The 27957-nt window shown below is 42.1% G+C and overlaps 1 long non-coding RNA gene across 1 annotated transcript in view; it reads left to right on the top strand.

Moving 5' to 3' along the window:
- The first annotated feature begins 17379 nt into the window (after positions 1 to 17379).
- LOC131813832 (uncharacterized) overlaps positions 17380 to 27957 on the top strand; it is a 123452-nt gene continuing 112874 nt past the window's right edge. Inside the window, exon 1 of the long non-coding RNA XR_009346994.1 lies at positions 17380 to 21748. This is a non-coding gene — a long non-coding RNA (uncharacterized LOC131813832). The remainder of the gene's footprint in view (positions 21749 to 27957) is intronic.

Below are 27957 nucleotides of genomic sequence, written 5' to 3'. Positions count from 1 at the left end.
CTTTTATCACCTGCAAGGGGCATACAACGGAGTGGCTAGGGGCAATGAAAGCAGAGGGGAACAGAAGGAGGAACAACGGGCAGGCATCCAGTAATCCCTGTCCCCTCCCAGCCTGTTCGTGGTGGGCGTTTGACACATATAAACAAAGGTTTTCTGGCCCTGATACTAGATTCCTCAAGTTTTAAATGACCTGGACCAGGCTCCAGCCTGGGACAGACTGGCGTTCCTGCACACACCATTCCCCGATCCTTCCAGATCCTTCCAAGCCAAGCCAAGCCCCCAGACAGGTAGGCTGGCAAACGCTGGCTGCTCCGTTTCCCCTCCCCACCATGAGGCATCATTTATGTGTCTGCTGGAATGTGCCTCCTGCCACTTTCACACCTGGCTGCCTTTTACTCTTTCTTTAAAACCTACTGCTGGGAAAAGCCTGGATCCCGCCTCTCCAAATCCGGCTTGGTTCCCACAAGAGCTGGGCTGCCCCATGACACAGCCCCATTTCACAGGTGCGCTCGCCTGTCTCTCCTGCTCACCTGGTACAATAGTGCCTCCGCCTCCCAGCATGGTTGTTGGAACTCAGTGAATGATTGAAGAATAAGTGAATATTCCAATATCACCAATGTCCTGGCTTTTTGCATCTGTACCATATCCTTATCATTTAATTATATTGTCTTATACTGAATTTGTTCCTTCCGTTTTGACCATGTGATCCGGCTGGGTTAAGAAGCCGTGGTTTCATGGTTGGGGATCAGTGTTGTGGGCCAGTAATTGCTTTACCTCTCTTCCCTGCATTAAGAATGATAATTGCTGCCATTTGTTTTGTTCTAAGCTTCCGTCTGATAGGTGCCAGCTGTATTTGCATCTCTCTACTCCTTTCAAGGTCAATGAGAGGAACATTTGAGGTATTTTATGCAAGTGAAGACTGAGGCTCTGAGAAGTTGAGAGCAGACTTGGATTCAAGTTGTTTGGGTGGGGAAAAAAATAGAATGGTTCTAAAATAATTTTTGAAATTGCATCTGCTATGTATTCAGAAAGTTCTGACCAGCTGGGACTTGGTACCCTCTTGAGGGGCTTGGTTGAATAGCCATAACGCATTCAGTCGTAGGGCAGGGTTGAGGGGCTCTGCACCCTGCAGCACCCCTGAGGCCATCACGCTCTCCCGGGTGGGTGATTTGTTAGAACGGCTTGCCCCTTTCATAGAGGGAGTTCCCGACTCAACCCCAGGCTCTCTTTCGTGTCTGCCCTCATCTATTACAAATGTCTCCAGGAGAAGAGCTTATAGTGGATGGCAGAGTGATTTTAATGGCTAATTGAAAAATCATGGGCTTTTAAAGCTCAGAAAGGCTTTCAAAAAGATTGATGATGGCCCATGGATGTGGTTTACCTTCTGCAGCTCTGTGTGTGACTCTTTCTTCCCTGAGGATATAAAGTGGGTCATTCACCCTCCAGTGGCCGGTCTCTCTTTCTCTCTGATTAAATGGCTGCATGTCATTGCATGTTGGTATATGGCTTCAGTAATTTTCCCTTCTCTTTTTAGTTGTAAACTTTGGAGATGATAGGAAGGCCTGGGATATTTTGAGCCTTTTTTTTCCCCCTTAGGTGGAACTGTGGCTGTAATTTATTCCACACCATGGGAAATACACCCTCTTTCCTGAAGTGGTAAAGAAACCCTTTTAAACAATGAAGTGTCATGGTGAGCACATGGATGGTGATGTCATCAACACCTAATAAATAAAATAATAACATTTTACATTTCGTGCTGTGATTCTGCTCCGCCAAATCCTTGCTGCTGTAGTGTAAGTCAGGGCTTCGGAAAGAAAGCCAATTTGAATGTGGGTGAACATCAATTAAGACGCGGGAATTCAGAGCTTTCTTGGTAATTGTCACACTGTTATGGAAAGCTCCCCAGGGTATCCTCAATTTCCATGTAGACTAGATTAGGAGTTCTCAGACTTTGGAATTTCATGCTGCCGTAAAATTTCCAAAAACGTTGGAATACTGACATGTTTGTCTATTTTTAATTTTATTTCTTTTTTAAAAAATTAGAAATACTTAAAAAAAAAGCCCAAGCTAAAATCAGATCAATAAATAGACCCCCTCACACCTATAATCACTACATAGTTCATAAAAGAAATGAAATTTCAACACTCAAATATTTAAAAAGCTTAGGACTTTAATCTGTAAATAAATGACTACTTAAAATAGGCTACATTTGGCATTACGAAAAATTTCCTGCATTTTTCTTATATTATTGTGGGCTCATCTTATTATTTAAACTCCTAAGAAAAGAGAGCAAAATACGTGATAGGTTAAATATGCCTAGTAAGTAGAGAAAAAAAACTACCTGCCAATATTATAATATTGCTCTCTCTAGCTAGTGGAAGCAAAGGGATAATTTTTAATTTTCTTTTTTGTATTCTAAAATTATTTAAAAATATTTAGTATTATTAATAATAATAAAATGACATGAACTATGTTAGATCTTCACCCCAGATTTTTCAGGGAAAGGGGTGGCTCTAAAGGATCTGTCTTGGCATATTCACACAAATGTCAGACATCACGCCCCTCGAGTGTGTGTTTGCCCTTAGCAGCAGGTAGCGGTTGTTCCCCTGCCATGTGGTGAATGAGTGTCACTGTTTTTGTCTCTGCTTATGCCTTTCCTCCTGCCACCACCTCCGATTCCAGCTCTCCTCCTGTCTCTTACTTTTGGCTTCCTCAGGGCCTCCTCATGACATCTCACGGCCCGTGCTGTCTCATGCCTTTGTTGAGGTGGATTTTCACCTACTGCATCCTCCACTTGCCAGCCTGCAGCCTCCCATTCTATTTACGGATCAAATTTCTAAAAAAGGAAGATTCCGTTTGGGTCCGTTGTGTATCACGGCCCTGTTTGAGCAGAACTTTCGGTCAGGACCTCATAGAGGCTGTCCCCAGCTGGCTTGGCTGCCTTCGAGGCTGGTGCCTGGCTCTGGGCCAGCTTGCTGTGGCTTGGGGCATGAGCTCTGTACTAGGCACGTCCCATCGGTTATTGATTTCATGACTGTTAAAGACCCATGAGGTAGGTGACAATATTGACCTGACCTGAGCCTGTGCTCTGGGGAGAACAGCCAGGATTATGCAATCCCTCCACGCTTTGGTGTTGCCAGCACCAGCCGACCACAAAAGACCACCCTGCTCTCTCATATTCTCACAGAAGACCCAGCTCCACCCTTCCGTATGTGACTTTTATAAGATTTGCAAGGACTCTCTTATTTGCTCGTCCGAATAAAACCCCCAAGTTTCTCATTAATGTGTGTTCTTCCTGTTGCAATGGCCTGAATAAAACCTTCCCCTTCATTGTGCATTTTATCTTCCACAAAGGAAGTATTTTCTCCATCACTATTCCTGTGTAAACTAAAATGTGCCCCACACCACACAGACAAAAACAGCCAGCATTGGGTCTCAAGAGTAGCTACGGAACAAGACTCTGAATCTGTGTCCATTTTACTGAAGACGTGTGTTGTCACATCAGCATCGCTGGGATAGCTGAAGACCTTCCCAGGAAATGGCTCTCTGACAAGAGCCATGCTCCTGGCTGGGCAAGTCAACACTGCCCGGTGACAAAGATCCTCATGTCTTCTAAACTAAAGAACACCACCTTTAAGCCGACCTTCTTTTCCTTGGTACCTCTGGGTCTGTCAGGTTTGTTAGAAGCAAACATGTAGGATTCCAGAAGCACGCTCATTACTCACCATTCTTAAAACGAGCTTTGGAGTCTTGGCAAGAAGCTGGCCACATTTAGCTGTGAACCAGGCAGCGGGTCGATGGATGGGTCATCTGTTGGATGCTGTCTGGAAGATGTAGTGTGATGCCAAATGCTCTGGCCACCATGACTGGGGGCCAAGGGAAATAAGAATGTAACACATATCATTACTACTTGTATGAGTTACACGCTAAAATAGTATTTTGGACATATCATGTTTAAATCTAAATTACTAAAATTAAAAAAAAAAACAAGTAAATAGAACTGCCTCTTTTGCTAGTGTTTCATGCCATAGCCTTGGATTATTATACACAGTTTATGTGTCTAGGAGACAATGCCCTTGGAATGCGTGTGTCCTGGATAGAACAAATTGTGTACAGCCTGTCTCCAAGTTTGTTCCAAAGACGATCGACCCTTGGAGGCAGTGAGAGCTTCTGGCATCCTGTGACTGTGGCCAGGACAGCATGGAGTGTTCTGTGAATAGGGCTCTCTCGGTTAGGGAAGAAGCTTCTGTATGGCAGAAAGTCTCACCCCCAAAGATACTATGTGATCCTGTGTGAAATTTAAATATGTCATTATATATAGTCTGTATATTATGAAATTATCCAAATTTGTTTCCTTACATGATTTTTTTTTCTTTCCAATATTAACAAACCTTGGTGTCTCTAAAGAATCAATGAAGAATTTCATGAATTAAGTTTTGTCCATCTTGACTTTTGGACTGAGGTTGGCCACCTTCCTGGATGGTTAAGAGTCAATACTTCCGGAGAAGGCAGGAAGGAGAACAGTGGTTGCCCCAAGAAACTTGCACGGCCTCAGCCTGTCTGGGTTTCTCAGGCAAGACAGGGATGGGGCAGGGGGAGGTCAAGTAGCAACCCTACTCCCTAGAACCCTGGGTGTTAGCACGTACTTTCTTCCTGATTGAAAAAAAATACACGTGTACCTTGGAACAAATACTGTTTCTAGAAAATGCTTATTTCTTTTCTGTCTCTAAAGTGTTTGAAATCATTTTCAGCTTAAGGCCAATAAGTAGGCTTTTTTTTTTTTTTTTTTTTTTAAAAGAAAACACTATTTAATATGAAAGTGTAATACTTTATTTTAAATCTACCTGAAACTACAAGTAGAGAAAAAGATGTTTCCAGAGTTCAAATGTGTTAAAAACAAAATTAATTCCCTACTCTTGCTTTCCTAAGACTTCTGGCTTCACCTGAAAAGCTGCATCCATTCATAATCTCCATTTAGGAGAAACAAAAATTGTAAGCCACGGGGGTGCCTGGGTGGCTCAGTGGTTAAAACTTCTGTCTTCGGCTCAGGTCATGATCCCAGGGGCCTGGGATAGAGCCTCATATTGGGCTCTCTGCTCAGCAGGGAGCCTGCCTCCTTCTCTCGCTCTCTGCCTGCCTCTCTGCCTACTTGTGATCTGTCTGTCAAATAATAAAAATCTTTAAAAAAAAATCGTAAGCCACGTCTTTTATTTCCAACACTCTGAGACTGCAAAAAAAATGTATTTAATACATATTTTTTAAGATTTTATTTATTTATTTGACAAGTAGGCAGAGAGGCAGACAGACAGAGACAGAGAGAGGGGGAAACAGGCTCCCCGCTGAGCAGAGAGCCCGATGTGGGGCTCAATTCCAGGACGCTGGGATCATGACCCGAGCCAAAGGCAGAGGCTTTAAGACACTGAACCACCCAGGCACCCCCCCCCCCCAAAATGTATTTACACCAATGAATTCCTATTAAATGAGCCAGCAGCACCAATGGAGCTTAAACAGCTTGTTAAAAGACACAGTGGTCAAGACAGGCCGCATACCTGTCGGCCAAGCCAACCGCCATCTCTTCTTTCTTGTTGGCTGCACTTCCTTATAAAAACAGATCCCCTGGGCTTTCATTGTCCGTGATCAGAACCCTATTCTGCCACTTAGAAAGCATGTGTGTAGGTTTAGTCCACTAACTGTCTCAGTGTGTTTGGGCTTCCAGAACACCAAGGCTGCAGAAGGTGTGGCTTATAAACAAGAGACACTTAGTTCTCACAGTTCCAGTCTGGGAAGTTCAAGATCAAGGTACCGGGAGATTTCAGTGTCTGAGAAGTCTTGGTTGGTACATGGCCATCTTTTTGCTGTATCCTCACATGGCAGAAGGGCCATGGGATCTCACTGGGGCCTCTTTCATAACGGGATTCTTCCCACTCGTGAAGACCTCATTCACCTCCCCAAGGCCCCACCTCCAAGTCACCATCACATTGGAAGTTAGGTGTCAAAATATAAAAAATTTTGGGGGAGATGTAATCATTTAATCTATATAGTAACAAATCTGAATTTTGAGTTCCTTTGCTTTGAAATGGATATACAGACTCTTTTTGGAGATGTGTGTATAAGAGGTACAATTTTTTTTTAAAGATTTTATTTATTTATTTGACAGATAGAGATCACAAGTAGGCAGAGAGGCAGGCAGAGAAAGAGGGGGAAGCAGACTCCCTGCTGAGCAGAGAGCCCGATTCGGGGCTCGATCCCAGGATCCTGGGATCATGACCTGAGCCCAAGGCAGAGGCTTTAACCCACTGAACCACCCAGGTACCCCAAGAGGTACAATTTTAATGAGAAAGTGAGCATACATTCACCAGAATGGCTTTGTATCTACTACGGTTTGTGCTTCTTATAGCAATCAATATTTCCGTCCTTACCATGACTTATAGGTCCGTTCAGCTTTACCATTTTCTTTTCTCGTGATAAGCACAGGACCTAGGCTTTCCCCACTGGCCATGCAGCCTTACTGATTCCACTCCAGACTGTCTGCTGCTTGGATTATGATGTTGTGTTTCCTTCCCAGACATGAGCAGGACCCTGCCTTCCAATGTGGAGCCTGGCCTGCTGGTGAGGTAAGGGAGGCGGCCATATCCCAGGGCTCATGTCGGTCCACTGTTTTATTTCTCTGATCCTGGGTTACCAGTGACGAATCATGAGAAAACATTCTCTCAGTGGTGGCATTACTTTAAAACATAGGAAAATACTGGAAGATCAGAAGTAAAATTCAACCTGCTGCTGGCATTATCATTTGTTTCTGCTCTCCTGAGTTTGTAGCAAGTTCCTTCAGGCCAGGGTTGATATTCCCTAGGGCTGAAAGCAGCAGGTCCTCACAGAATGCTCAGGAATGAGTTCAAGGAAGACAAATGTTGGGCTCCGAGGTCAGCTCACAAACATCTGGGCCAGTATTGAGACAGCCATGAGGAAAAAGCAGTAAGCTATTTACTTGAGTGTGAACGAGAGTCTCCAAATTAACTTCAACCATAAGAAACTGTTTACAGAGGCATCAGAGAACACTGCGGAAAGACCCCTGGAGGCGTGGCCCCAGGCAGATGCAGCTGTGTGTTGTCAGAGAGAAGCCCACATTTTGCACATGCAGCAGATCCCAGTGCATGAACACTGGAATCCGGCGCCCATGCGGACAGGTCTCAGAGGGATGCTGCAGATCCCTGAGGCACTTCCAGAGGCTCGTTTATGGACAGGAGATGAGCTATAGCTCCGTAAAAGAAGGTGAGTTGAACATTCTGTGCATAACTTGAGCACATTGCACTGTGAGTCGACTTCTCTGAGCACCAGCGATGCTTCAGTATCTGATTCAATTGGGAAACTCTGGAGAAACCTTGACCACCGCGTGATGTGGGGGTGGAAGGAGGAAGGACAATACCTAGGATTCTTATGGTCCACCTATGTATACTTTGACATTCCAGAACTTTCTTAACGCTTTTGTTACACTCACGACTTAGACTTTATTATTTTCAATTAAAAATTGAATGTATAGTCTGAAAAGTCTTATCGAAATGACCCTAAGATGGATCTTCGTATATTTGGCAGAAGCTATCTTTGTTCAGATAAGTGAGGTGGCTGCATTCATAGGCTGGATGACGAAGGCCCGGAGAGATCACATCACCTCCATTCCAAGGAGCAAATTGTTATACGTCAAACACAACTTCAGATCCTTTGCTTATTAAGTAATGGAATGTGCTTTCTCCATAGGCTCCTAGAAAATGTATCAGAGTGGTAATAAAAATCTATAGGTTTTGCTTTATTCTACACTTGCACATACCCATGCTTGCACACACAAGCACACACACATGCACACATGTACACACTCACACACACACTCACACACACACACACACAGAGAGAGAAAGGTCCACAGAAACATTGTGGAAAAATTCTAGGAATAGATCGAAACAAACATTAAATTAACAAGTTGCTGTCCGAGTGGTCATGTCTCTTCCGTGCCCAGCTACCACAGAAAGGTCTAGCTGACACCGCTGCTACCTTGACCTTGGTAGATAGAGTCAGGTCTCTGTGAAACAAAGTTTCTGGAACTAACTCGCTATCTGAAGTACGGATTAAATGATTTTTCTTCAAGCATTAATTCTGCAGATTCATGCTGTTGTTAGGTCTTTATTGCTGTCCTTCGATGAAGTTGGCAGCAAGTGTCTCCAAGGAAGGACAAGTCCTTCTGACCTTAAAAAATTCAGCTATTTAACCTCTTTTGAGAGATATCATGTCAGGAAGAATGTGATCACTGTGAAATCTTATCTCCGATTATTAGGCACACCCAGGAGTTCTTTTTTATAACTTTTTTCTTTTTCTATCAAGGTATCTATAAGTCAGTCCCAGATCTGCCGGAATGGCCTTTAAATTCAGTCTAATCTCTGTCATGCACTTGGCCATTGATGTGAGTCACTTTGACATTTTTGAGACAGCAGATTTCTCAGAAGGGTTGCAAAAGAGACAGTTTTACAAACGCTGTGACCTTGAAATTGAAAAGTCACTTCATTTTCCTGCTCCAGATATGACCATGTGACAGTCTGAAATTCAAGTAAGAAAAGGCAATGAAGTTTTGCAACTTGAATTTGTCCTTGCAAATCCCCACGGAGTGACTCACACTTATCCATGAGCTTTTGTTTTGTGCCTGTGGCAATTAGCTAGAGAGTTAGACTGAGTTGATAGGGAGGATCTGATGGGTTATTTTAGTGTTTGGTGAACCTGAAGCTAAACATGAACCCCAAAGCAGTGGGTCATCCGACTTAAGCACAGAAAATGATGGAAGCTTGGGGAAAGCTGGCCTGCCCAGCAAGCACTAAGGGACATGACGGCACAGGTGGGATATTGGGAAAACTGAAGGACCATCTTGGAGCTGAGGTGAAAATGTGTTTAAAAGGTATTTTAGCGGGGAGGAAGATGTGGAAAAAAAAATAGGCTCCATGAGACAGACGAGATCATTTTAGTAAAAGTAGCCCAAACCATGTGACCCACTATTGGAGATCTCTCTTCCATACATCGAGACCAAATAATCCCACCAAATTAGCATCCATACTTGTAATGTATGTTGTTCCTGGTTATTCTTTGTTTTTGAGTCATTCTCTAGTCCCCAAACATTGGAGCAACTTAAATGGAAGAGACAGGAGGGTGTTTGTGGGGGCAGTGCCGAATCTGAGGAATCTGAAAATGAACAATTTCAAAGAAGGAAGTGGTAACTTGCCATGGTTTGGATATGGACGAATACTTTTTTTGTCAAAAAATCCTTTCATTTATTTATTCAGTAAGGACTTCTTGACTACCTAGTCATTTTAAGGAACATGTTCGGTCCTGAAGATTGCAATCATGAGCACCAGTGGGCATGGTACCTGCCTCTTCATATGCCTAACGTTGCAAGGAAGACAAGTGCTAATGAAATGTCCCCAAAATAAATATGAAATGGGAACTGTGACAAAGCCTAGAGAACAGGTTTTATAACCTTTTAGATTTTTCAATTAAATGTATAAGCACCAGTTTGTCCTTATTTTACATTTTTTTCTTTGATTTATTCTTTAATGAATACTGAGGGTTTGCTGCCTGCTGGCCACCATTACAGGGTCTAGGGATACCACAGAGAAAAAGGAAAAATTCCTTCAGCTCAGGTCATGATCTGAGTCCTGGGATCCAGCTCACCGGTTGGCTCCCTGCTCGGTGGCGAGCCTGCTTCTCCCTCTGCCTCTGCCCTTCCCTTCCATTCGTGCTTTCCATCTCTCTCAAATAAATGAATAAAATCTTAAAAAAAAAAAAGATAACTTAATTGGCGTCACAGTCCTTCTGTCTTAACAATGAGGGTCAGGTTTTATGGGATGTGCTCCTGTTTAAGAGGAAGGAAATTGATCTCAACCAGCAGATGCCCTATGTTAATGGCATTCGTTTCTACTTCTGAATGATAATCTTTCTCAGCCCTTGTCTTTTTTTTTTAAATTAATTAATTTATTTTTATTTTTTTATTTTCAGCATAACAGTATCCCTTGTTTTTGCACCACACCCAGTGCTCCATGCAATCCGTGCCCTAATATCCACCACCTGGTTCCCCCAACCTCCCACCTACCGCTGCTTCAAACCCCTCAGATTGTTTTTCAGAGTCCATAGTCTCTCATGGTTCACCTCTCCTTCCAATTTCCCCCAACTCCCTTCTCCTCTCTAACTCCCCTTGTCCTCCCTTGTCTTTTTAAATCAGATGACGGCCATTGTGTCACAATGAGGCCAGCCCCAACCCCTAGTTCTTCTAATCCTAAAAGTCCTAAAAGTACATTATCTATATTTGTTGACCAAGTTCATTCAGAACAATGCACTTTCCTTTACGTATTCTGTATTAACTCTATAGTAACTCAGGCGAGAGGCTGGCCCAGAGTTAGGGTCAAGGCATCCAACAAACACTGGCCTCGGCTGGGCACACAGAGAACCCAGGCAGACAAACAGACAAATGGTGACGGGAAAAGGGAGACTTGGCTTAATAGTTCTGTAGTGCTTTAGGTGTTTTAAAAAGTACTTTTACAAATAATTTATACTTTGTCATCTCTACAATAATGTGAACTAGGTGAGGATAACAGGTATTTTGAGTTGTTAAAAGGATTGTATGTATGTATGTATGTATTTATGGGAGAGGGAGAGTAAGAATGCACACGAGTGGCGGGGAGGGGCAGAGGAAGAAGCAGGCTCCCCACCTAGCAGGGAGCCCGATGTGGTCCCTGATCCCAGGACCCTGAGATTATGACCTGAGCTGAAGTCAGAACCTTGACTGATGGAGTCACCCAGGTGCTTCTAGATATTTAGATATTTTGATTTTAAGTCTGAAGACACTTGGGACAGAATGAGTAGGAACAGAGAGTGCAGGTGACTTTCATGCAAATTACAGCCCAGGTGCTTGTCAGAGCCCAAGCTTCTCCTTAGCCATATTGCTTCTAATTTTACTTTTTGAAAGTAGTTTCCCACCTCGGTATAACAAGAACGTAAAACCATTGCTGACAATTTCAAGAATGCCAAAAGCACCAAGACATAAATTAAAATCACATGTACTTCTACTACCCAGAAATAGATAACATTCTGGTATAAATTCTTATAGCTTTTTTTCTGTAAGTATACACACACGGGGAACACAGACTTCCCAAATTGGGAGTTAGACTGTACGTCCTCTTTAATAAGCTGGGATTTTCACTTAAAACTATTTGTGAATTTCTTGTGTGATGAAATATTTTCTGTAACATCATCTATAATAGCTATTTATTATTTTTGATGGAAGTCATTCTTCATTTGAATAATCTTTTATTATTAAACGATTGGGTTGTTTCCATAAATATGGTTTATAAATGGGTAGTTCAATTGAAAGTTGACTTGGGGAAAAAGGGAGCTTATCTTTTTTTAAGTTACTAAATTCTCTTTCCCAAAAATTGTTAGGTATAATTTTAAGGAATTATTTGATTGAGGCAGAGTGCACATATAGTATGACGCATGGTGTTAAGAGTGCAGTTTGATGAGGTTGACAAAAGCATTCATTAGGTCCTTGCATTGTCACAGAAAGTTCCCACTTGCCTTTTTGAAATCAATCCTCAAATTCTTCCAGGGGCACTACAGGTCTGGTTTCTACTGACATTAAGTTTTGTCAATTCTATGGCTTCTTATAAAGTGACTCTTGTACTCTCCGGGCGCCTGGGTGGCTCAGTGGGTTAAAGCCTCTGCCTTCAGCTCAGGTCATGATCCCAGGATCCTGGGATCGAGCCCCACGTCGGGCTCTCTGCTTGGCAGGGAGTCTGCTTCCTCCTCTCTCTGCCTGCCTCTCTGCCTATTGTGATCTCTGTCTGTCAAATGAATAAATAAAATCTTTAAAAAAACAAAAGTGACTCTTGTACTCTCGATGTCTCTCTCTCTTTTTTTCTCTCAGCACCATGTTTTTGAGATTCATCCATGTTGTGGCAGGTATCTGTAGTTTCTTTTTCTTCTTTTTCTTTTTTAAATTATTGCTGAGTGGTATTCTAGTATATGGGCATAGCAAAATTTGTTTATCTATTCTCCTGTTGGTAGACATTTTGATTGTTTCTACTTTTGGCTATATTCAATAAAGATGCTGTAGAGTTCCTACATAGGATTTTGCATATTTGTTTGGCTGTTTTTGTTTTGTTTTATTTTTTTCAAGCATATTCAGTATATTTCAATGGGAAAATGCCTAGAAATAGAAAATTGGATCATATGGTAGTTTCTTTATAAGAAACTCCCAAATGGTTTTCCAAGGTGACTGTGCTATTTTATTTTATACCCCCATTAACAATGTATGAGAGTTCTGGTTGTTCCAATTTATGAAAACATTGGTATTGTCAGTCTTTTTCAGATTAGCCATTCCAGAGTTTGCACAATGGCATTCACAGTGGTTTTCCTAATAACTATGTTGAGTAGTTACTCATGAGACTATCTGTCCATCACATCTTCCATTGTGAAATGTCTCATCAAACTTTTAGTCCATTTTTAATTGAGGTACATGTCTTCTAGGAGTTGTTTTTGTTCTTTGTATATTTTAGATAAAACTTGTTTGTTATATATGTTTGTGAAAGTTTCCCGTAAGCCTGTACCCTTCTTAGTCATTTATGTATTTTTTTTTTTGAGAACAGATGAAATCTTAGTTTTTCCCTAACAGCTAGTTAGTTTTTGAGTTCTAAGAGAGCTTTGCCAATTGAAAGTTGAAAACATGTTTTCATCTATTTTCTTCTAGAAGCTTTACAGCTTTAGCTTCTGCAAGTGACTATATGGCCCATCACAAATTAATTTTTGTGCAAGAGGGGAGGCAGGGTTTGCGCCTCATGGCTTTCACATAGATCTCCAGCTGTTTCAGAACCAGTTGTTGGGATGATTTTCCTCTCTTCATAATTCCTTTAACACTTTGTTGAAAATTAATTTGCTATATAAGTGTGAGTCTATTCCTGGCCTCTATTCTGTTCCACAGATGTATTTGTTTATCCTTATCTCAATGCCATATTGACTTGTTACTGTTGCTTTATAGTAAGTCTTGAAATCAAGAGAATGTAGTTTTTCCAGCTTGGTTTTGCCCCAAAGATTTTCTGGTTATTCTAATTGTTTTTTGGCATGTCATATACATTTTAAAAAAGAGCTTGTCAATTTATGTAAGAAAAAAAAAAGATTGTTGGGATTTTGATGGAGATCATATCAAATCTGTAGAGGAATTGAGAATTGGCACCTTAGAAATTTTGAGTGCATTTTCCAGTCCACAAATGTGGTATAACTCTCTAGTTATTTAGGGCTTTCTTTTTATATTCCTCTAAGACATGTTTCAGAGTTTTCAGTGTATAGGTCTTGTACCTGTTTTATGAACCATATCCCTAGCATTTTGAGGTTTTAATGTTTTTTAATTACTGTTTTGTTTCAACTATATTTTCAAATTGTTCATTATAAATACATAGAAATACCCCTAACAATTTTTATATTGACCTTGTATCCTGTGACATCACACTTATTCATTCTAGTAGTTTTGTTTTTTATAGACTTTTTAAGATTTTAACATGTAGCTTATGAATAAAAACAGTTTTATCATTATTACTAAAACTTTATGTATTTGATTTCCTTTCTTGCTTTATGTGCTAAGATCTCCAGTACAAAAATGAATAGAAGAGATGAAAGAGGACATTCTTGCCGTGTTCTCAATCTTACAGGAACAGAGTTCAGGGTTCACTACTAAGTGCGATATTAGCTATTGATTTTTTATAGATGCCCTTTATGAGACTGAAGGAAAACACTTCTATTCCTAGCTTACTGAATTATTGTTTTTAAGTCATGAATGGATGTTGAATTTTGTCAAATGTTTTCTCTGAGTCTCTTGGGATGATCTTATGGTTTTTCTTCTATAGTCTACTGAATGTTAAACCAATCTTATATTTGTGGCCTAAATTCACTTGATACACTCTCATTTTTATACATTTCTTGGTTTGACTTAATTTGTTAAGGATTTTTGAATCTATGTTCAATGTCTTTTTGGAGAATGGGATATTTTTTAGGGGTTTGCTTTAGGTATCTGGAAAATGAAGATAATGTCAGTTTCATAAAATAAACTAGAAAGTACTCCCTCCTCTACAATTTTTGGTTATTCTTTCTTTAAATATTTTTCTGTCCTCACTTCTCTTTTCTCTCTTTCTGTGAGTCCAGCTGCATGTGTATTGGAACGTTAGTGTTACTGAACTTCTGAACCACTGAGTTTCTATACCACTTAAAAACTGTTTTCTCCTCCATGCTCTGTTATGGGTGAGTTCTGTTGCTATCCCACAGACATGGGACTCACCTCTGTTAAGAGGGGGCACTGCCCAGCTAGTGCAAGTGTCTTTAAATGGGATTACTGAGGCTGGTTCTAGGAATGTCAAAAAAACCAGAATAAACTCCTGCTGTTGAGTGGAAGATCTGTTTCTGAGCCATATGGACAAGAAGCAGAAAGATGCTTAATTGACTAGGAACAGGGGTGAGCCCATTCCCTGTTTCCAGGACTCCTGTACTTCTGGTGTCTCAGAGTTGTATACCTTTGGCAGATCCTGACATGGAGGAGCAGCAACTGGCAAGGAGAAACATGGCAGACTCTCAGCCTCAGCATCACACAGCATGTTCTAGAGCAGTGGGTTAGGAGCTGAGAGACCCTTGCTTAATAATGAGCATAACCATCTTCCAACTCAGACTCTATGCAGTAGCCATAGTGATCTTTACAGTATATCCCTCCTTCCTTCTCAATGCACTTTGGATAAAAGTCCTTAGTATGCACTGTGGGCTCCCTAGCAGCCAGCCTCTGTTGGTCCCCACAGCCTCACACCCCTTCCCTCTTTCTCTCCTCATTGCATGCTAGTTTTTCTTCTACCCTGAAACCTGCACACACATACACTCCCTCAGCCTGGAAGGCTCCTCCTTTCCTTCTTGACCTATTTAACCCCTACTCAGTCTTCCTTCAGTTTTCAACTCAGTTTTTATTTCTTTTTGTTTTGTTTTTTAAATATTATTTATTTATTTGAGAGAGAGAGTGAGAGACAGAGAACACGCATGAGCAGGGAGGAAGAGCAGAGGGAGAGGGAGATAGGGAGACTTCACTCTGAGCAGGGAGCCTAACAAGGGTCTCCAACCCAGGACCCTGGGATCATGACCCGAGGCAAAGGCAGATGCTTAATTGACTGAGTCACCCAGGTGCCCCCTAAATGCCGTTTCTTCAAAGAGGTCTTTCCTCATACAACATGTAAATTAGGTTTTCTCTTAATAATCTATACAAGTTTGCTTTTAAAGCATGAATCTCAGCTTATAGCTATATTTTGTTTCATTGTTTTATGTCTGGTTTCCTTGCTAGACTTCGAGCTAGCTCTGTACTGCAGGCACTAAGGTGGTTCTGCCCAGCTGGGGAAGCCTAGTGTCCAGTATGGCACTCACACAGTCAGCAGGGAAATCATTGATTCATGAGTGGATTATTATCTTGGTTGCTCTTTATCTCCAGCAAATTAAGTGTTTAAAAACATTTTTAGGATGATAGGAAGGATTAAATGAGTGAGTGACTAGAAAATAGGTAGGATCCTGGGACTTGACTGAACAGACTTCCCATTTCACTCCCTTTTGCCTACCTTAGCTTTCTTCTTAGAAATGTTCTGCAGCCTATCTGGTGTTATCCTGAGGGTCCTCTAGTTTTTGGGAAGAAATGGATGTTACTGTTGTTGTTTTTCAGCATCTCTTTTTGACCTGACCTGATGACCTTCACAGCAGCCAAATGTAATTTGGACAGATTAGAACATTGGCTTCTTTTCAGGAAATTGCAGAAGCCTTGGAATGGAGACAGTCCAGAAATATACACATGAGCCACATTACCCAATCTCTAGAAATGTCTATTTTTAAGTAACACGAGCTTGTTTTCTCTTGTTACTAGAGAGCTGAATTTCTACATGTTGCCATCTTCTTACCAAAACGTCTTAGGGGAAAGGTAGATGAGAAATCGGTTTTCAAAGTAGAAAGGACTTTGAGACAGGAAACATGCTTAAGTGTATGAGTTCTGAAACAAAAAATTTTTTTGATCATTAGCTTGACCCAAATTTAATTTCTCAGAAAAAGAAAGGATTTTAAGGATAGATTGATGCAATTCATCAGGCAAATCCAAACTAGATAGAAGCAAATGCAAAATGTGTCAAACCTATTATCCAAGCTTGACAATTAATTCATCAGTTCAGCAAAATTGCTAATTGCCTACAAGAGCCACACATTACGTGAAGGCCTGGGAGGCCACTAAGACCAATGAGATCAGCAAGCTGCTCTCACCTGAACAGAAAAACATAAATTACCATGGCTAACGTTGAAATGATATGAGCTTCACTGGTGTTGGGACACAGAAGAGGAGGATTACCAGCCTGGTTGGGGGAAACTGTGTGACTGGCCTACCTCTTCCCTTGAAGAAACCAGGAAGATTTTTTTCCTTTAAGCAGAGACTAGGTTTAATTTTGGCATGGAAAAGCACATAGACTGCTGTTTCTCTTTCCCTCTGGTGATTTTGCAAGTAGTTAAAAAGGAGAATGTTTAGCTAGAGGGGCATGTGACTTGGTATTGCTTAGCTGGTGTGACTTTCAGAGTCATGGGCAATTTCTTTCCCTTCTTCCCAAAGCCAGAACACCTCCTGAAGCAGAGAGCTGAGAGCTGAATTTCCCTAATTTTCAGCTCTTTAAAATGAAAGCTTGGCCCACTGTTTCCATGGTAATGCCCTCCTGGAAAATAACTTGGTCAAATCTTACCTACTGGGCACAACTTCCTATGAACAGGTTTTTCTTGTTACTTCTTAAGAATAAAATTTGGATCCACAGAAAAGATGAGATCACTGGAGCCCTTATTTGTGGTCTGTGCCTGTGTTGGGGGTGGTAGAGGTAGGAGAAAGTAATAGTGAGAAGAGGTGGGGCTGGTGGGGATGAGGAAAGATAGGAGTGGAGGGAGTTGGGTGGTGGAAGGTGGTTGTGTATGGGGAGATGTGGTGGGTGTAGAGAAGTAGTAGGTGTGTGGGGGTGGTGGACTGTGTGGGAAGGTTGTGGGTGTTGAGGGAGGTGGGTGTAGGGGAGGTGGATATGTATGGAAGTGTTGGGTGTGTGGAAGTAGTAGGTGTGTGGGGAGGGAGCTGGTGTGGGGAAGTGGGTGTGTGTGGAGGTGTTGGGTGTGTGGGGAGGTAGATGGTATGTGGGGAGTAGGTGTGTGGGAGGTAGATGGTGTGGGGAAGTGGGTGTGTGTGGAGGTGTTGGGTGTGTGGGAGGTAGATGGTATGGGGAGGTGGGTATCTGTGAAGATGGTGGGCATGTGTGGAGGTGGTAGGTATATGAAGGTGGCACGTGGGGAGTCAGGTGTGCATAGAGGTGTTGGAGGTGTGGTGTGGCAGTGTGTATGTGGGGAGCTGGTAGATATGGTAGGAGGTGGATGTGTCCTTACCACTGTGTGTTGGTGGAGCTGACTGTGGAGAATTTCAGTGTGGTTCAGTTCACAGGGCATTTCATAACTATTGCTCCTTAAATAAAGTTTAAAATTTCTAATATAGCACTCCCCACAACCCAAACCCATTCATGTCATTATATGAAAGACACATAGATGTTAGTCTATATCTAAATCTAAGTCTAAAGTAGCTATGCCTAGCAACGCTAACAGCATTGGTTGACAAGAATATGGACAATGCCCTTGTCTCTCTTCAGAACACTCCATGTTTTCTTCAAGGGGTATGCACTAGTGTGTTAAAATCTCAGCAAACTCGAAGGGACCCTACCAGTCTTCTCGTGCAGCATTTCCATTTTTTTTTTTTTTAAAAAAAGAGGGATTTCTTGTGGCTACTCTCTCAGGGTCCCCTGATCAGGATGTCCAGGGTCCACTCACCCCAGTCTGAGTGAGGATGCAGGAGACCCTGGGGAGTGAGAAACAGTACCTGTGACCAGCTCCCACACCCATTCGGGAGCCATCCATGAGAGGTCCAGACACCTAATGTTGCAGTGCAGCTCACTGTGGAAACTTCTAGAGCAGAGATTTGTGTAAAGAGCTGTGGGAGCTCAGTGTGTGTATGTGTGTGTGTTGGGGGGGGGGGCGGAGAGTCCTGCCCAGTGCAGGAGGGATATTAGGACTCTCCCCCTTCCTTGCTTCCTTCTTTCTCCTTTGCTGTGTTGAGACCCATTCTCCCTGGCCTCGGGACCTCCTTCTTCAGGTTCTTTCTTGCTGACCTGGTTCCTTTTCACAAGCAGGTAGTGAGAGATGAATGGGGCTGTAAATAGCATACGGCAGTGATGGGTGGGTAAGGAGCTCGACGGGTGGAGGGACCAGCACGGGCAGAGGCTGTTCCGTTTGATCTGCCTTTTACAGCTTCCCCCAGGATCCCACAAAGTCAGGAACTTTGAAATAGTTAATGAGGGGGAAAAAAAAAAAAGACATGTTATTAAAGCAGTTTGGTAAGCCGGAGCGTTGAGGCGGCTGTGTTTCTAGTGTTGGAAGGGCCCACATTATCTTGGATATTATATTCTCTGCTCTGATAACTAAGCCATCGTTCCTGAAATGAATGCCTTTGAATGAGGAAAAAATGCACAAAGAAAAATACACCTTTGGATTGAAATGTTCTCCTTCTGTTTCGCATCCAAGGTGCCCTCCTTCCACAGCCCTCTGCCCTGCAGCTCACAGGCTCTTCTCACATATTTGCCGGGAGAGCATCTGAATGTATCAGCACAGAACATTCCTCTTATCTTTTCCCAAGGCAACTGATTTGAGGGCCAAGGCCAACAGAGTGTCCAGGAGCTCAGATCAAGCCTCAGGCATGGCCCTGTGCTCACCAGAACACAGGAGGCCTCTGGGGCTGGCCTGGGATGCTTCTCACCACCGAGGGGACATGCGACTCTGGGCTTCAGGCCTGGATGCCAAGCAAGAGTCTGCAGTCTGCTGTGACAGTCCAGGGGTCCTGCTCAATGAGATTGTTTGCTGCTTGGAAGAGGGCAACTCAGATAACCATTCTGGGCTTCTTCTGCTCCAGTGTGATTTGAGGAAACTGCATTCAGGTCTGTCAGTCCCACAGCCTAAGCCAAATCAAGGTCAAGGCTCTCTTGGTACACTACACCTTTTACGGCTGTATAGTCCTCAAATTTCCTATTTTAAATGTTATGAATTTTTTCTAATTGTTATTAGTTAAACAAAAGGCTAAAGATCCGAATGCCTGGGCACTTCCTTCAGGGCCTGCAGGTGAGAAATGGGGAGGCTGACCCTCGTGCGGAGGTGGTTTATGGAGGGAGACAGAAGAGACCTTAAGGACCTGCTGAAGATAGGACATGGGGAACAGGGGGCTCTCCAGATCCTGGAAGCACGAGGGCAGGAGAGCTTCCTCCACCCTCCCCTTCCTACCCCTGACTGTTTGGAGGGCATCCTTCAAGCTCAGCTCAGATTTCAGTCCTGCTCGGAAACCTCTGATTTGCTCCTCTGCCCCCAGAGGGTTCAGAGTGATTTCTTTGCACTTCTGGAGCCTGTCCTAGCTCTAGTCATGCCTCCATATTGCAGACTAACTGTGGCTCACATGTCCAGCTCACTTCTCCAGGGTGAGTTCTAGACTGGCTTCTTCCTGGATTCCCCTTCCTGGCAGAGAGCAGTGATCATGGTGATGGGAGTGTCATACTACTAAAAATGAAATAAGAGTTGATCCTATTCGTCGAAGATGTCTATGGGGCAGCGTGAGGTGCTGGAACTTGCAGGAACTCATTTAATCCTCACAAAAATGCTTCATGTTAGTTCTTTGTATAACTTGCTGATGATCACACAGCTGACAAGGTGCAGGGGCCCCCACCAGGGCTTCCAAGCCCATGTTCTTTGCATTGACCGAGGGGTGTTGAAGGAAACCAAGGGCTGGCAGTCCAGAGCTGACCTGGAGACTTGTATGGATCAGAGGCAAAGGGATTTATTTATTTGTTTGTTTCTTTATTTGGCTTCACTCCATTTACTGAGATCCTAGACACTGCCATTTTTGCTTTTAGTGTCCCAGAACCCCGGGTGCCTTGAGATGGCTAATGTGTCAGAGGACCAGCCTTCACAATGGCTAGGCTGCCTTTCCTCCGGCCCCTTTGTTCTCATGAGGCCTCACAGCCGCTGTGGGTGACATCAGAAGCTAATGATCTTGGAGCAAATAGCACCAAATATACCAGCAATTTAATTCTAGCTTCAACCATGGCTGGCTATTTAAGGAAAAGATGGATGAGCTAAGAATGATCTGGGTCAGTGCCCGGCAGTGGGGGTCATCTGCTGCAGCCTGCAATTCTTCGGGAAGCTCTAGTAGAATGATGACCCACAGGGTAGGTGCTTTCCTTTTACTAGGAAACGACACTTTGCAAGGTCCTCTGTCCCATGGATACATACTTATCTAGATCCACTGATACCCATTGAATATCTAATGCAGGGCCTTTATGTGGATGGAATTTCCTGAAGTGTTCAAATGTGTTCTTTCATTTGCTATTGACTACCCCCCTCCCCCGACCCCAAGTTCTCTAGTGGTCATCCTGGTGGTTTTGGGCTGTGTCCTCTCTTTGCCCTTGTCTCTGAGCCTGTTCTCTCTCCAAGGCTACAAGTCCAGCCAGAACCCAACTGGATTCTTCCTCCCTATGGGAGTGTTAGGCAATTCCACGGAGCACACTGCTCTCTGCCTCAGGATGTTAACGTGACCAGTCCTGGAGGCTGCCTCTGACAGCTACTGAATTTTAGGTTTTGTGTTCAGAGGATCTGCCTGGGGGAGACTACGCTAATTCATTTCAATCCTGCTTCCTTGTTGAAGCAGGAAATATAATATAACGACTATGGGAGTGGAAGTGTAACTGAATCAATATGGGAGTGAAATGGTGACCTTAAGGAGTCACGTCCCCAGTACATCAGTTTTGGGTATTTCCCTGTGTTGTTTGCAAGTGAGGAGCATTTTCTACTGTGAACATCTACTAAATATTAAAAAAGCAACACTAATCCTCAAGGTATCTTGCTAGCCCCATATGTATCAGGTGTAGAGGAAGTTGCTCTCGTTTGGGTTGAGATACATTTGATATTATTTACCAGCTAAAATTCCATTATGGGTCTGCCTAGCCTCCCGCATTTACACATAATTTGGAACTGAGTACACTTGCCCGCATTGACTAAAGGAGGGTCACAGTTAACTTTGTGAGTTACCCTAACCCAAAGCAGATTTAGGTCCTTAAGACATCTTCTTCCTCCTTCTTCTCCTCCTCCCCCTCCTCCTTCTCCACCTTCTCCTCCTTCTTCTTTTAAGATTTATTTTTATTTTTATTTTTTTGAGATTGACAGAAGGAGGGAGAGAGAGAGAGAGAGACTGGGAGGGGCCCAGGGAGAGGGAGAACCTCAGGCAGACTCTCTCTGAGCACAGAGGTGGGGCTCCATGACCTGAGCTGAAATCAAGAACTGGATGCTTTAGTCCCCCAGGAACCCCAATGATATCAATCTTCTGAGCAGCTTCAGAATCACTGTCATAGAGCTTGAAGAGATTTTGGAAATCACCGTGAGATGGGTTCTACCCCAACGTAACTGACATTTTTCTTTTTAGCTTTACAGTGCAAAAGGGATATAAAGCTGGTGTTAATGCCAGGAATCGCTCTAGAGGTGCCAGGGCCTGCTCCTGGCTTAGCTGGTAATGGATCAGCCATGCTGCCCACGCATGAGACTGCTGTCATTCCTGAAGGTGAGGCCAATGCCAGGGTTCGCTTGCCTTGTACAGCAGCCACTAGCCACATGTGGTTACTGAGCGTGAAAATGTGGCCGGTCCAAACAGATGCGCTATGAGATGTAAAATAGACACTGAATTTTAAGAAATTGGTATAAAAAATGATGTCAAATATCTTATTAATAATAGTTTAGATTGCTTACCCCTTTCACTGATAATGTTTTGCACATACTGGTTACATGAAATTATTGCTGGAATTGATTTCATCTCTTTCTTTTTGCATTGGAAAACATCACCATTAGAAAATTTTAAATTCTGCGTGTGGCTTGTTTTTGTGCCTCACATCAATTCTGATGGTCCTGATGGGATTGAAGTAGGTCGCCCTGCATTGCATCCAGAGGCCCCTTCTGTGTAGGTGGTCTGGCAGCTGGGAGAGAGACCCGTGGTGGGGAAGCATGTCTCTGTACAACATGGCTTTCCCTCTGAATAGCAGGGCTTTTCCATTATCCTCTTTTGATCTCAGTTTCCGCAACTGTCCAATGGGTGATTTAGTCTAAAACTGGTTTCTATGTATTGTCCAGCCCTGAAGAATAGTCACAGATGGCTTGGATTGTTTCCAAGGGCCTCCTTCACAGGGGATCAAGCTCTGCCCTGGGGACCTGATGCCTTTGGTTCTGGTTCCCACCCACCCTACTGCTGAGGTGCTGTTCAACTTGGGGCAGATCACCAAGGAGACAGCATCAATTCACCTCCGGTTCCAACTTTTGTTATTCTAGAAGGATAAAGGAAGAGGTGTGCCATGTGCATCATTATGTGAACCGGGGATCAAATGGGAGATAGCTTTTGGCAGAACAGCATGATTGGAGTTTGGCAAGTCATTCATCTTGGCTCTCTTTTGAATAGACTTTCCAGTTTGGGTGGAAAAAGTAGAAGATATGCTTTGCTGTATGAAGCCAAGAAGGACTCTGTGGGGTCTTCTAGAAGCACAAAGGCTCTCTGGGCATGAGTCTCCATTCCACACTTGGTTGCTGAGTCTGGTTGTTGCCTGGTGTAGAACAAAGGTGGGGCTCCCTAACTGTGGGAGGGAGGCTCTCAATCCCACCTGGGTATGCACTGTGGGGCCCATGAGAAAGGGTGAAGCTGGGCTAGGACTTCAGCTCTGACATGGGAATGAGGAGGGCACCAGGCTTTCTTTCCTTGGCAGCGATGCTGACCTGTCGACCTTGTGCCAGGACTGTATGGTGTCAGCCACCGAAGGGAAACTGGAGCAGAAAAATGAAAAGAAGAAAGAAGCATTGGGAAACTCTTTAAGATATGATCATGAGGGAAACAGCAAGTGAAATGTTGTGTCATTTGAAGATGGAATGCATGACCTGTTAATTGAAAGCTGCATCCTAGGAACATTTGATATCAATACAATTTACTTAACCAAATTACTGTTATTAGTGAGTAACAATGACAAAGAATTATCCAACATCCACACATTTAATTTTGGTGATTATTATTTACGCATGATTTATTACCCCCAGTGCAAAGCACAGCTGGAAGGATCACAGAGATGACTCACGATTTCCTAAGGCCAAATTTTTGTTTTGTTTTGTTTTGCCAAAATGATGGTTTTATCGAATCCTGGGATGACAGTCTGCCCCTGATATGTTGCTCACACCAAATGCATTGGAGGAAATGCAGGGGCATTGAATTATAACTTTGTTTCTAATGAGGGGTTCAACCTTCCCTTTGTTCTTAAACAAGAAGCTCTAACCAGAGATCTTGAGAAGGATACAAGTCTAATACTTTCTTTAAGACAGTAGTTGCAGACTACAAAGAGAACACAGTAACACCATGTTACATTCAAATCCCTTGAAATGATTTAATTATAGTATTTCTATCATCTCAAGGAAGGCTGCTTTTCCAGGCCCCCCGAAAATGCTCATAGCACATTCTTAAGCCTGAACAAAAAGAATTTGCATAATTGTTATATTCAGAGAGCAGTGGAGCAGAGAGGGTCACATTCTTGTCCCTGTATGTAATTCTGTACGAGACAACGTTCATCCCATTGCTGGAGACCACCCCTGCATGTCTGGATGGAGCTGGACAGAAGCAGGTAATATATATATATAGCATGATATATGTGTTTAAAGAAAATTCTCTTTTATAGAAAACTCTCAAGAAGGGTATGTCTAGGGTATGTCTATACCAGACAATAAACCGAGGCACCAGTAATGAGCAATGAATATGTAACAGTTTAGTTAAGACACATTAAAAGCAGTAACTGGTCTCCCAAATGATCACATTCTCTGATTTTCTAAGATTTTCATTAACTGTGAGCAACCATCTGAAATGGGTGTTTTGGGGTGCCAGGAGGAGACACGCAAAACTGGTAGGAGACATAACTTTGTGTGGCTGTCTGATGTAGAGGCCTCTGGCCAGGCCACTCTCTCTGGCAATTAGACTTTAAATGGAAAGCCCCCTACTCATAACCACAATCGAAGCCCTTGACCACAGAGAGCCTTCCAATTCACAGCAAGCTTCGTTATTAATTCATCATGATGATTTTCATTTGTAGGCCCTGTAAATTCATGAGAGATTCCTCCCTGGATCGGTTGGTGTCACTACTTTCTGTTCCCAGAGCATCTTTGACCTTTTGTGCAAATGCCACTTTTGCCTAGTTTTCAAACAAATGGATCGATTTGTTGTTTTGCTGTTGAGCAGAATGATGAGGGCAGACTCCTATCAAACAGGAGATAGATGGAAGGGGTTGAGTGCTTTAAACCTCCTCCCCATAATCTCTATGGATTCAGCCTTTGAATCACCCCAAATAAACACAAATGCTAAGTAAAAACTGTACTTATTATGCCAATGAATATTCAAGATAATTATTTTCATAGTCTTACCATCCCAATTAGATTGCCACCAGCTTCCTCCTTCTAAGCTCTTTGTGGAAATGCAGACACTTCAAAGTGCTTCAAGTAAAGGACCACTGTGCTACCTGTAAACTTCTGAAAGCCATGAGTCCGAGGGATGCTCCAAAATAAGCCATGGTTGGGTATTCAATAGTATTCATAACCTGAGAGACCCTCCTTTGTTACCATTTCCTAACTTTTCCCAGTGGGACTTTTAAAAAATAAATTTGGAAAATTTAAAAAATTAAATCTTTTTTATCCAAAAGTTAAACTGCCTTGCCCTTTAGATGTCTCAGTCTATCATGTCAAATCCTTAACTCAGTTTGTTTTATTTCTGTTCTACTTGGATTTGAACATAAATTCATCCCAGTTTTTACTAGCAGCTTTTCTTAAAGATAACAATTTTCTGCTAAAATGCTGCAGTAGGAACTAGCAGGTTTAAGGTTTGATCTCAGTTTTATGAGAGAGCATCTGTTGTACATGATGGAACATTTTGGAACATATCTAGCTTGTCCTTCTTCTAGGGATAAAGTGAGAAGGCAACATAGATACAAGAGAGAAATTATGTTCTTGAAAGACTTTTGAGCTCTGAGGATGAATGAGATTTAAAAATCTGCAGAAAACCCTTGTCAGTGCCATTCTGTTGCCCTTAAATCTTTAGTAACCTGAACCTTTGCTCTTTGCTAATATGACAATTATTGTTTATGGTGATATTTTTGAAATGCTACAAGATTCCAAAATGCTTTCTGAATATCCAAAGAGGACTTTGGAAGGCATTCAGAACAGTTTTACTACTAAGTATATATAATCACATTCTAAACATTTAGACAAACAAGGGGTGGCATTAATTGTTAATCAAAATTCAATGACTAGAAACATGGTAGGAGAGTTTGTTCTTTATAACAAAGAACATCTCCATCCCTTTCTGTCTCATATGCACACACTGGTTACACACATAGAGAAAAACACAAAAATCCAATATGACATAGGCATATATAACATAGTAATATATAAAATAAAAATATTGCTTCCTTTTCCTCTATCCTTATCCTAATCAATTGATTTTCGATGTTCATTTTAGAATGGACCTTACTTTACAAAATCTTATTATATAGATCCTAACCCAAATTGCGCATATATATATATATATGTGTGTGTGTGTGTGTGTGTATACGCACAATTTTATTAAGTTAATTTCATTAATTCGATCAATCATTAAATATAATTAATATAGATATAATGATAAATAGTATTAATATATCTAATAGTATAATATTTATAATAAATGTCATAGAAATTCCTTATCTTGCCTTTTTAGCTCTAGTACCTCAGTGAGTTCTTAGTGAGCATGTGTGTGTAAGGGATATGTGACACACTCCTTGAGTTGTATATTATAGGTTGTGTGACTCTTGAACATGGAGTGTTTTTAGCTTATGAATTTCTTTTAGATAACTGTAATTTTTCTTTGCTAAGAAAATAAGTTTAGAAAATAAAGGGCTCTAAAATGTTCAATAATTTTAAATCTAAATTTCAAATCTATCTTCTAAAATCTAAATTTGTATTCTACAGAAGCTCTTTTGATGCTGAGGGTTGTTTTTTTTTAAACAAATTATAATCATCTTCACATCTGTCACTACACATGAGACAATGTTCTGCACTTAAAAAAGTTTGATTGTTTTTTAGTAATTGCAAATATTTGTACAGCTCTATGCCTAGTTGTCTTATGAATTGAGAGTAATGATTTCTGATGCTTTCCAATATCTTGGATTCCTTCTTAAATGTGGTAGTCCCCACTATTTCATCCTAGACCTCATTGTACACTTATTGTACACTTGATGTACAAACTGTGCTGATAGTGGAGGTGCTTTTTCACTTTTGACCATCTGTTTAACATCCTGTTATTAATGACCCGGAGTCTCAGTCTCCGGTGTACTCCTCTGCCCCTCGCACTAGTCTGCTCTTCACCAGGCACCTCCATATGCTTCCTCCAAAGGCTACCTGTCGTCCATGCCTCAGCATGTGCCTCCTGAACTCCAGATCTTGTTTATTGATACTACCAAGAACCCAATAACTTGAACTAGAAAACTTCAAATGATTCTTGATTCTTTCCTCTCCCTATTTTTCCATACCAAGAATTGTGGTTTTTATCTCTTAGACAGCTTTTGAATCTATCCCTTCTCCATTCTCAGAGTTGCAGAATGGGTTGCCTATTTGCCTGTGTAAGACTCCTTAAAATCTTGAAGAGGAAATCCATACATTTTTGGGAGATGATCCAAGGCCTTGTAATTAAGCCCCATTGCTGGACTCACATACACTCTTTTTGTTTTTCCTTTCTTGTTGATTCTACCTTGCTGCGTCTTGTCTCTGTCTTTCACTATGTGTCATGCCATTTCCACTCCAGTCCAGGTGGCTCAGTTCTACTCATTCTTATAAGATGCATCTCACATCCTTTTGGATATCATTGCCAGCCCCATATTGACCGTGTTCCAATAGCTCTTTCTTTAGGCATCCAAGGTAACATGGGGTTGTTGTAGTCTAGTTATCAGTTCAAATGTTCTTCTCTTCACTAGACTGGGCTTCTTCGAGAGGCAGGACTGTGCCTTAATCACCCATACAGAATAGTCACAAGATAAAGACAGAAACTCTGTAAATACTCATTGAATAAATTTGGTATATCAGAAATCTGTGCCAGAAGATATTGGTAAGCATGTCAATTACCGCATTATACCAGGAACAGAATAGGAACAGATTATTCTGTGGACTCCATGCTCTGTGGTTTGGATAGGACTTTCTTCTCCATGGACTAAGATTTCATTCTGAGGGAGTGAGTTCTACAGCACACCTGTGGGTAGAAGATGCCTTTGCAATTGCTCCTGGCCTGGGACTTTGCCTGTGGTATTTCCCTGTCTAGTCCTACCAGAAGGGAAACAAGATGGCTTTTGAAGAAGGATCTTGTTTTGGCTAGTGGGAATGTGGAGAAAGCGACTTTAGCCAGAGAGAGAAGCATGTGTAAGGATGTGTGAAGGTTAATGATATTAAAGGTAAAATATATGGTAGGGAAGAATGAAAGATGGTGGAAGACCATCGCTGGCTGTATAAGAGACAGGACGTCTCCCTGAGTGCAACGGGAAACCACTGAAGGATAAATCCATCACTGACTAATGATGTGTATGGTGAGTCCATTTTAGCCGCAGTTGGGTAAGCTTATGTTCTAACTCTCTGAAATTAAAAAGTTTAATCAAATAAAGTTCAACTATGTTTTTTTTTTTTTTCAGAGAAGCAATATTTGAAAAATTCTCAGCTTAACAAGTCCACTTTTGTTTA

This window comes from Mustela lutreola, chromosome 13, assembly GCF_030435805.1.
Source record: "Mustela lutreola isolate mMusLut2 chromosome 13, mMusLut2.pri, whole genome shotgun sequence".
Classification (NCBI taxonomy): domain Eukaryota; kingdom Metazoa; phylum Chordata; class Mammalia; order Carnivora; family Mustelidae; genus Mustela; species Mustela lutreola.
This window is presented reverse-complemented; position numbering and strand designations above follow the sequence as displayed.